Genomic DNA, 11752 nt, shown 5'->3' with positions numbered 1-11752 from the left:
TGAGATTCATGCGCATAATATGCGGGAAAACCCTGATAGACAAAGTAAGTAACGAGATAATTCTAAAAGAATGTGGTGCAGAAGAGACGCTAGTAGACACATAGGAAAGAAATTGGTTAAGATGGTTCGGACATGTTGAGAGAATGCCAAATGAACGACTAACGAAACAAGTGTAACAAGGTAAAGTAAATGGCAGCGTGCCCAGAGGCAGACCGCGGAAAGAATGGTTAGAATGTGTGAATGAGACCCTAGTTAGAAGAGACATAAGAAGTCACAGAAACACGAGAGCCTGCATGAAAAAATGCATGGACATAAAAGAAGCTAGAGAAGTATGCCAGGACAGGAAAGTATGGCGGCAAATAGTTAATAAAAAGAGTGTCAGAGTGAATGACGCCTGAAACAAAGACCTTGGCTACTGATGGACCCAAGTGGGGAACCTTACATAACGACTTCGTGAGGTTCTTCGCTTGGGGTGATTGCTAGAGAGATTGATCAGCAACCTGGGTCGGAGCAGTGTTGCGGAACGACCGTGTTATTTACTTAAATAGCACGAGAATTCTGGATCAATCTGAAAAATCTCTACCCCTTCCACACACTACTCCTTTCCCTTTCTCCTTTCATTCTATGAAATGCTTTGTGCAGGTCCACAAATGCACAAAAAACTTTTTTCTGTGATCTGTCTCAAACAAAATATCTAATCTGCGCACAATATCCTCGCATAAATATATATTCAACCTCCCAGATACTTTCTTTTATTATTGTCATTGCCTTATTAATAAGTATGTTTGAAAAAATTTTGCTTAACATACTTATTAAGCTAGTTAGGTATTTTCAATTCAATCAACAGGTAACTTCACTTCGTTGATTGCTGAGGGAAAAAGAAGGGACCAAATGCATGGGATTCAGTTCATTTTGCCCTATTCTGCTAATATCTTTGTAAAAGGTAATTTTTTTTTATATATGTGTATTTGAAAAATAGTTTTTACTTTTCAATTAGTACATAATGAAATAATTAACTTATAATAATGCTCATTAATTATAAAGATACTACAGAAATGAAGTTTGGTTCCATGCATTTGATCCATTGTTTTCACCTCAGCTTTTAACAAAGTGAAGTTAGCTAATGGTTGAAGTGAAAATACCTAATACCTCTGTAAGTTTGGCAGTTGTTTTGGTCACTCTTTTTGTTTGTATACAGGAGTGGACAAAAGTTGTCGCACACCTCTTTCTTAATGATTGATTAGATTCTCTTAATTTTAATTATGCCGGCGCTAAAAATTTTTTTAAAATTAATATTTGGTGGAAAATTTAATTATTATGTTGAAAATTCAACTATTTATTCAAAGTCATATTTTTGGCCAAAAATTTTACTGTTGTGTTGAACCTTAGTTTTTTGCTACAAAATTGGACCTTTTGGATTGATAATTAATATATTGTTAGAAAAGTCACCTTTTTCGGTTGAAAATTCACCTTCCATGTTTAAGAGTTAATTTGCTTTAGTTGAAAATTCTATTACCGTATCTTTTATCTACACTGAAAAAAAATTGTTCTTGAATCAATTGAATGTTACTTGATTCGAGTCAATCGCAAGTACGAATGCGGACGATAGAGTGTGAGTTTGTTCCAAATAAATAAATACTTGCTACCGTATGCTTGGAACAAGCGTACATTTTCTTAATCTGAGAAAATGTATTCTTAGATATAATATCGCATTTTATTATTCTAAAACTTTTTGGTGTTACTTCATATAGAGATGTATTCAAATGCAGAACATAGTTCACTTCCAAGAAATCATTTCTGATACACTTCAAGAATACATTTTCTTAATAAAAGAATATGAAGAATCGGATCAATAGAATGAGCCTCAACTGAACACTATTTCTCAATGAAAAAAAAAAATTATTTTCGAAATTATTATTATATAATCTTCATTTTTTAAATTATTAAAACACGTTATTCTTGCACACTGTTACTTATAAATATAATAGCGTGCTTAATCTCTTTGAAAAATCGCACTCCACGAGGATTCGAACCCTACTTAAACTACCTAAACTAGTGTCCTAACCGCGCGCTCTAACGACTTCGCTATCGAAGCACTTGGATCTCGGTGACGAAATCTCGATTAAGAATTTCAACGCAGTGTCGTACGAAGTCGTATGGTGAGCCTCAACCATCTTCAAACTAAACGTTGTGGAACTCAATGTTTCTTTTAAGAAAACATCTTTCTGATGATAGTTGAAAATTTTCGAGAGACCTTAATATACCATTTTTTATTTATAAAATTTTTGGAATTGAATTTTACTTATTTCAAAAAAGGCTCTATACTTTTGTTTTCTTAATACATTTAAAAATGTTATAAAATATCTAAAAGTAATAAACAATAAACAAAAATTCTCCATAAAATGCGCAGTTTTAAATTTATCCAACTCTTTTATTGTGTATAATACTCTCTTACTCAATGTTTAATGAAAAATAAAATTTCTTAAACAATAATATAAAATATGTGAAAAAGCGAAGTAAGTTTTGCTTATTTAACAAGGGATTTAACACTTGTTGTTTCTAAATATTTAAAACGCTTAAAAACGACCCAAAGGTAATGAATAATAATGAAAAGTTGCATGTAGAAAAATTCTTTGATCATACATTGTTTAATAATATTTGAATCTGGAATTGCTTTCCTAAAACAACAATTTAAAATATTCAAAAAATAATTGAACTTCACTTATTTTACAAAGGGCTCAATACTTTTTTCTTTAAAAATGTAATCCGCTTAAAAACGATCTAAAGCTTATAAAAAATTAATAACTTTTGAGTTGAAAAACGCTTTAATAACCTCAGTGACAAATAAATATTTTCTGATTTTTAAAAACCTCTGTAAAACGCACAGTTTTCGATTTATTTAATTCTTTCATAGTACTTTTTAATTCAGTTTTTAATTTAAAATAAAAATTCCAAACAAAAATAATTTAAAATATGTAGAAAAGAATGGATGGCTAGTTTAAATATTACCCATTTAAAAAAGTGCTCGATATTTTATTTTTATTTCAAGTATAAAATACTTCGAAATCAGAAGAAAAAAGAATTCTATAAAGAAACGTTTGGTGCAAAAACTTGCAGGTTAAAAGTGATAGGGTCCCACGGTGGTCGTATGGAAAATATTTATTTGCTTCCTCCTTGCATTCTCAATTCTTTTATTTGAAAAAATTCTAATGGTCAATTTTTTAATTATTCTTTCATAAAATGAAATGCATTCTTAATAAACTTTTTAAAAATGTTATTTAATTCTTTTTCCATAAATATTTTGCTTTATAAACGCATAGCATTTTTTTAAATTATGAAGAAAACGTAATAATTGTATTTTTAAGCATTTTTTAAAGCTTATAACTTTGTTTTATGCTGTCATAATTATTTCAAAATTAATAACACTTTTTTAAAATCTATTTGAACATTTTAAATTCTTACCCACAAAAACTTACCGACGCAATAAACTTATAATTTTCTAAATAGTTTTATGAGTGATTTGATTTGTGTGTCAGCGTAAAGTTTGTAGTTTATCAAAGTTACAAATTCCTACCTGCATTTGCATAAATAAAATTGATTATGTGCACCAATGTTTTGAATTTTATAATCATGTCAACTTAATAAGATACTTTTGCAGTAAGAAGTAAATTAATTTAGACCAATATATTAATTTTCATAATATGTGTGCGATGTCTATTGTATCAAGTCTACAGTTTTTATATTGAAAAGACTGATGTGATTCTATTTTTATGACATAGGTATCTTCAAAGTAAATCTGATATTCGTTTCAAATAAATAATTATTTCAAGGAAAATATTCAAGCATTATTTTAAGAGAAATTATTTCTTCGCTAAATACATTCATTTTCTCGTCTCAAGAACATGAACATTGCTTCAATTAAAATAGTAGTCAAAATAAGTATATGAATTTACTTGGATCAAGAATTTTGTTAGAGTTTTAGTTACTTATCATCCGAATATAATATTCTTAATTCAATATTCTATTAAACTTCACGCAAACAAGTATAATGAAATAAATTAACTCAATAATGTTTTGCTTAGAGTAAATATATTCTTGATTCAAATAGTTGTCCTGACTCTATTATTTTCTTGATTCAAGAAAATCGGTCCCTTGTAAAAAGAAAATACTTGCTTCTTTCAAGTAACATCAGCCAAGTAAATTAGCCTACTTGATTTAATGCAATTTTTTCAGCGTACAATTCATCTCTTTTCTTTTTTGTTGTTGTCGAAAATTCAACTTTTTTCTTGAACATTAGTCTTTTTGGGTGGAAAATTGGCCATTTCAGATTGAAAATTGATACGTTTTTAGAAAAGTTATCTTTTTTGTTTAAAAAACTCATCTTTTATGGTTAAAAACTTAACCGTCGTTTAAAGTGTTTGTATTTTCGGCTTGCAAATACAACTGTTTTCGGTTGATCTCTTTTGCTTATTGGAAGTTCAACTATTTGGTTGTAAATTCAACTGTTAGGTTGAAAATCAATTTTAGGACTAAAAATTCATCTTACTTTGTTGAAAATGAACTTTTCGTTGAAAATTCATCCTTTCGGTTTTTATAATTAGGTATTTGTTTGAAACATTTTACTTTTTAGATATAAATCCTCACTATTTGGTAGAAAAATTCCTCTTTTTTTTGTTTATTTAATATTCAATATTCATCGTTTTTTAATCAAAATTGTGCCATTATGTTGAAAATGTAATTTCAACTTGAATTCTCAGAAGTATGGTATCTAAATTAATGTTACTTAAAAGAATTTATTCCCCTAATATTCCAATATTTTCTTTAATAAATCACCTTATTTTTCCTGTTTAGAGAGCATTTTCAGTTGTGAAGTCTTTTATCTCTTTTACAATAATTTATATTATATTTACATATATATTTTATTTTAATATTATATATTATACATTTATTCTTTGATTTTTAACATTTTTAATACCATCTTACTTTGATTACTTTTCAATGAATTAGAAGTTATAACTTGAACTATATAATCATATTTTAAATGAAAAAGGGTAAAAGAGCTTGGGCTCTATAAACCGGAGACATAGAGTGTTCAATTATACTTTTAAGGAACCACTAGGTGCATCTGCTTTCGAGTTTCAAGAGGATACCAAGATAAGGTAAATTTGGATAAAGTTGAGCTGATTCTTTGGACTAACCTGCTATATGCTTTTAGCCTGACCACTACCCTGTTACCATGGGAATTTATTTTCATTTGAAAAAATATATAAAAAAGAAAATATGTGCATAATCATAGTATAAAATCCTTTTCTTGACTGAACCTGGTTTATCAAGTCCATGATGATTTTCTTCCATATGCAGATAACGATAATTTACACACTAGGGTTGCTTTTCTAAAGTTTATGTTGCACGCTCTCTTAAAATAAACTGATTAAATATCACTGACCTCCAGTGGAATATCACTAGTCGAAACAGTCAGAAGTGCGTCACTGACAATCACTGAGAATTTACTGGTTCACTTAGTGTAATTCCGCCAATGGCTTCATCAGCGAGTTTCACTGGTTACTGTTTATTTATCATACTTATCATTCATCACTTGTGTGCTAAGATTTAAAAAAATTTATTTTAAAAAGCGTACTTTACTTTTAAAACTATATATGAGGACCGGACTGCAATATAATGGGGTATGATAACATTACGTATACACGTCCAAATTGAATCGAAACGATATCGTGTAAATTCAAGAAAATTGTATTTGAATGAACGCGACCGCAAATGTAGATTCTATTCGTTGCGCCGTGTTGCCTCTACACGGAGGCGCTTTGATTTAATACGACTCCGTATCGATTTTTAACGGAGGTTGTCACTGCAGGATCACACTCGCTTGAAATTTTTTTGGGGAATATAAGAAAATCAGTAGCTCTCGTCGTAAAACGATCTTTTTCGACGTGTAACTATGTAACCCAAGTGGCGAAAGATATTATCCCGAAAACCCGCGCCGGAACTTGCACTTACATGCTTGTTAAAAAGAATCTAATTTGGCGTTGTCTCGATTGTTCACGTTACCGTGGACTAAATGGACTTTAGTCCACTAGAGAACTAAGTAATGCTTTTGGCATCTGCCAGGTACCCTTTCTTCGTGCGACTGCACATACGTCAGGTATCCTTCCTCCCTGCAACTTAGATTCTTCTCAACGCGCATAGTCGCACGTTCCGACCTGTTGTGATTGGGAAAAGTATCTTGTGCTACATGCGGGATAAGTACTGTCACTGGTTTACCAGAGATAATTCAAAATACTGATTCAACCAGTGACGATTTCACTGATTCAATTTAAGAGACCGAATGCTCAGTTGCGTACTAATTATGTTAGAAATACTTCGCGAGACACTTTAAATAAAATAATAAACCTAATTAATTAATGAGGTGGATAGCTTTTCATTAAAAGACGGACAGACACCTGACCGAAAGTATAAAAATTTGAAGCTTTAAACAGGGTTTATAAAACCATACAAACTTCAAATTAGTTAAAAAAGTAAGATATTCCCAAATGTCCTAATTAATTTTCGGTTATCGAGTGAAATAAAATAAATAAGGCCAAGGAATTTGGTGTTTCCATAAAATAAAATTATAATTGGACTTAATTATCACAATATATGTTCATTGCGAATGGGATGAATTCTGCGATCTATAATAACGATAATATTTTATGTTACAAGTACAGTGCAGAGTTAACGGAAAAATGCAATATCACTACATAAAGTCTCAGTGCATTGAACTTTAAACTGTACATATGCAATATGCATCGTAGAAAATCGCGATCTCGCGAATGAGAGGTATCTCAAGGACGCCAATGTAATATGTATATGGATATTATTAAATGTAAAGCAGTTGGCGTCAACTTCTACATTGAAGTACAAGAACTCTCTGTCGAGAGATCCAATTAGTAGTGGATCTGGGCTGAAGAGAAGAGATTTATATCATATTACAGAAGAAGTAGCCAATTTTAATTTTAGCTTTAGTTTTTATCGGCTTTCAGTAATCTTTAACTTTCATTTGAATATAATATTATATCATAGCAGGAATTAAAATAAAATGAAAAAATTAATAACATAATTTGGAATCTTATTTCGTCATAAGATGTTCATAAAAGGGATTCTGTGGAATTATGAGCCTTACTGATGTCTTCTACTTTTGACACTGAGGAAAATTGAAGATATGTACGATTTAAAATTTGCTAACTAAGTTAATTTTGTGCTCAGGACGAACCCTTTTGGTTGAAAAACAAGTCACCAGGGCATTTTTGAATTTTGAGGTTTGAAAACCCGCTTCTCGAGAAGAAAAATGATCAAAACTACACAAGGGCCATGATAAATTAATATGAGTATATTTAATATACTCACTTCCGGTTGTCTCCGGAATATGGGTAGTGGCAATAGATTCATTATAGGTCCTGTTATATTAAAAACACGTGTATCTCATAAATAACTAGAATCAATTATTAGGATCCTTTAATTCAACAGTCACGCATAAAAATGAAAGTGTCAAGTGTGGTACATTAGACTACCATATCTAAATATTTTTGGGGTCGCTAAATCCGAATTTGGTATCAGATTTGTTCCATCACGTTACGTTTTTAAGAAAATTAGCTTTTTTGGTCATTTTTAACAAACAAGACATAGGGTGTGAATTTGACGTTCTGGGAAATTCTAGTATAGCTCAAATAAAAAATTGATCCTTTTATTTTAAGGTGATTATATTAATAAAGTGGGGGCGCGCAAAAATCTATTAACTCTCAATTCAGGTACCCTATTTGGTCACCAGATTTGGATTCAGCGACCTCAAAAAGATATAGTTATGGTGGTCTAGTGTCTAGTTCACTGCAAAATGACATTTATTTTTTGTGCGCCTGTGATTTTTATTTATATAAATTGACATTATACATATTTTATTATTTAAATTTATAAGATTTGCAATTGAAAACTCTTAGATTTTTAAAGTTTATAAATAATATCTTTTTAAATTTTGATAGTTTTTAAGACCAAAAGTCAAGTTTTCAGTTCTAAATCTTATAAATTGAAGAAATTTCAAATGCAGATTATGAATAATACAGAAGTTTTAATTGTAAAACTTGCATAATTTTTAATTGTCAATTTTTCAAATTATAAACTCTCGAATTGAAAAGATTTACAATTATGTGTTTTATAATTTTGAAGATTTACCATTAAAATTTATTTAATTTTAGCGATTTTTTGTTTAAAATTCCTCAATCATTATATGTGTAAATAAAAATATTAGAAATTGTGATGAGTTTGATGATCAAAATGCAAGCATTTAATTTTAATTGTTGTAAATTTAAAAAATTTCGAATGTAAATCATCAAAATCACAAAATGATTCATGATAAGCCGATGAATCAATCGAATTAATATTTTTCAAAAAACTTCTTCAATCCTCTTTGAAAAACTTCCCCGCTGGAACTTCTGCCTTGCTCAAACTTTGCTCGACTGTCCATGCACGGGAAAATATCAATGTGCAATTTTTGCAACGTTATGAAAAAAATTGATTACCTTTTTACATTCGTTTAACCCTCCTTCTTCACATTTCTGTTAAATTTCCACTTTTGGAGAACTTTTGAACCCGAAAAATGGGTTTTCGCGAATGTGCGACTGGCTGTATATATGTGTGTATGCGGCTGCGTGTGTTTCTGTAGATTTTTAGTCTGTAAGCACGATAACTTTCGTAAGAATTGACACACTGGTTTGTCCTTTGGTATAGTCTTTTAGTGTCTTGAATTGAAGGTCAAGTTCGTTAGCCAGCCATTTTGTATGACAATTCAAAATGTTAAAGCATTTTCAAAATTTGTGAGACCCCTTTTTCCAAGCTTTAAAAATTCCATTTACGGCCAATCGTTGAATTCAAAAAGATGAACAATTTATCTTCAATAAATTTTCCCATACAAAAAAATTAAACAAGTTGCAGCATTTACAAAATTAAAAAAAAGAACGAAAATGCAAATTTCAAACCAAACAACGCACGATATGAAAACAAAGTCAAGAAAAGAAAAACGTTGCTAATATACAAAATATACCAAAATTGTACATTTATAAAACATCTACAGATTTGCTATCAATAAATTTTGTAGAGGACAACAACATAAGCTACGAAAAAATAGGCAACATTTTTTCTCTCAAAAAAGATCTACAAATTTATTGTTAATCATTTTTTTATGCAATGCGTAGTTTTTGTTTGAATCCCGGAATTCCCGTAATACTTGGGATATTCTTGTGACTTAACAGTTATATCACTCTGCGATATATCAGTTACATTAAACAATTCAAGAACTGTTACGTACCCTTGCAGTAACACCGTTACAGAACTATGTGAGCTTTAGGTTTTGTAATTGTCATTCTACATGGGTGTAATAATGTTTTGAATAAATGTGACCCTTTTGTCACGTAACATTTATAGGACCTGTCCGCTGGGTACTATGTAAAAAATCGAAAATTCAAATTTTTAGCCACACGACGTGACATCCAGAAAAAAGTTTCGTGGAGGAATTGCAGCTTTTCAAAGGTCCTATTAAATATTTTAAACCATTTCTTAACAGAACTTATGTTTTTTAATTTATTTGACGAAATTGTTATGCAAAAATCGAAAATTCTAAAAAAACACTTGTTTAGGAATTTTGGATTTATCAATCAAAAATGCAATTAAAAAATGTATATTTTCAGCCTAATTTCGCGAGATTTGGATGAAAGTCTGAAGAAAGGATTGTAGCTTTTTAGTGTAAGATAGTTCAGAAAATAAATATACATTTACAAATGCCCGTTGAATATCGAGCGCGAAGCGCGATTATTACGAAGAGAATGTGCACTTTAAAACCTACAGAGCTCTGAGCCACTTAATCTTTAACTATAATTATAGTTAGATATATACGTAGAAAGTTTAGAGTATGAAAATGTATACAAAACTGGGATATAAAAGATTTGTTTTTCTAAATTTTCATTCAATCATGCCGAGTGCATAGAAAAAGTATTCGAGCACGTAGCGCGAGATTTGACAAACGCGCTCAAACTTGCGAGCGAAGAGCCATGCGTGAGGAGAATGTGCTTGCGTTGAGGGCAGATTTTTAATTGATAGTTTATGCAGAAAATGATATAAAAAGTAACAAACTCTGGAAAAATATTTTTTTATTAAAGTATTACTGGCGATTTATTTACATCACTTTATTAGACTGTTGCTTTTTTATATTATTTCTATTCAGTTAGGAGTTATAATCAACATGTCATAGTGTATGATAACAGCTGAACGTATGGATGAATAATACACGATTCCATTGTGAGACAATATTGGGTATTGTGTACTCTGACTATGAAGCGTTTATTATTGCGGCGATAGAACGTATCTCACTGCCATTCCTTCCGTAAAGTACCGGCAGCAGCGTTGACCCGTTACAAAATATGAAAGGAAAACATGCAGTGTTAACCATGGAATTTCCATTTTTTCTTCACTGTGATACGTACACATTCCACTGTTATTAAAAATGATTGATTGCTTAATGAGAATCTTATTTCTATTTTATGGTAATTACCATGCATATTGTTTATAATTTACTATGAAGTGCATTTCAGTACTATCGTACAATAGTGTATGTCAAAATGATATCAGTTTATTAAAAGTTATAATGCTGCCAAATAAATATTGTTCACCTTAATTTGTTGATACATATTGAGAGAAAATTCTGTTTTTAAGAACGCAAACGTCTTAGCATTGAACGAATTATGTATTGAGTTCTTTTTTCTTGCGTAGCAATTATATCGAGCGAAAGTGTTACTCTGATATAATGCCGGCGATGATAACAACTTATGAATTCCGCGTGAAAATATTTTTTGCCAAGAAATTCTCTCTGAAGCTGAATTCAGATCATATTTAAGTTCAAATCTAACTTTATTTTTATTAACTGAAAACTTTCTTTTCTGCAAGAAGTAGTTGATTAATTTTTTGTAGGTAATGTTTGAATTTTTTTTACGTATTTTCGGTTTATCGTTTGAATATATAATTAGACATTTTAAAACCAACAATTGTCTACGCCGAATTTTTAAAAATTTATCTGCGTCAGAACTCTCAAATAATTTGTTGATGATTTCTATTTTCTAAACGGTCACTATAGACGTAGAAAAATACTTCACTTACACTCACGCACATTTAACTTTTGATGAGAAGATTGACATTGTTGTTTATAATTTTTCGAGTATTAAAAATTAAAAGGTTTTAATTTTTTTTGGATCTTTTCTTTGCAATTATCATAAATAAATTAGTTAGGATTGGAAACTGTAATGTGAGACGAGAAAGTACGAACTGAGAATTCAACCGATATACCGGCCGGGTATACAGGTAGGTATTAAGTGCGAATGAACACCAGAGCGGCCGTTATGCGTCTCACAATCAGTATCGCCACTTACTTATTTAATTGCAGCTTTCTATATAAATAATTGCAATAATAAATTATTACTCAATTCCATATATACATAATAAACTAACAATATATATTAAATATTATATTTCAAATATATATCTAAAAAGATAATCCTTATAATAATATGTACTACATGTACGACATATAGTGCACTGAAAACGATTCTTTGGTCATGTTTTTACTTGCTTTTTAGACTTGATAACGAATTTTGCTGGACTCAAGATTATGCTAACATTTGCATAAATGTCGTTAATTACTTGCTTTTTGACAAAAATA

At 30.2% G+C, this 11752-nt stretch overlaps 1 long non-coding RNA gene across 1 annotated transcript in view; it reads right to left on the bottom strand.

Moving 5' to 3' along the window:
* Positions 1-10305: 10305 nt before the first annotated feature.
* Positions 10306-11752, bottom strand: part of LOC117177240 — a 6638-nt gene continuing 5191 nt past the window's right edge. Inside the window, exon 4 of the long non-coding RNA XR_004467681.1 lies at positions 10306-10531. This is a non-coding gene — a long non-coding RNA (uncharacterized LOC117177240). The remainder of the gene's footprint in view (positions 10532-11752) is intronic.

This window comes from Belonocnema kinseyi, chromosome 7, assembly GCF_010883055.1.
Source record: "Belonocnema kinseyi isolate 2016_QV_RU_SX_M_011 chromosome 7, B_treatae_v1, whole genome shotgun sequence".
NCBI classification, from domain to species: Eukaryota; Metazoa; Arthropoda; class Insecta; order Hymenoptera; family Cynipidae; genus Belonocnema; species Belonocnema kinseyi.
The sequence above is the reverse complement of the archived record's forward strand: the minus strand, read 5'-3'. Positions and strand labels throughout refer to the sequence as shown.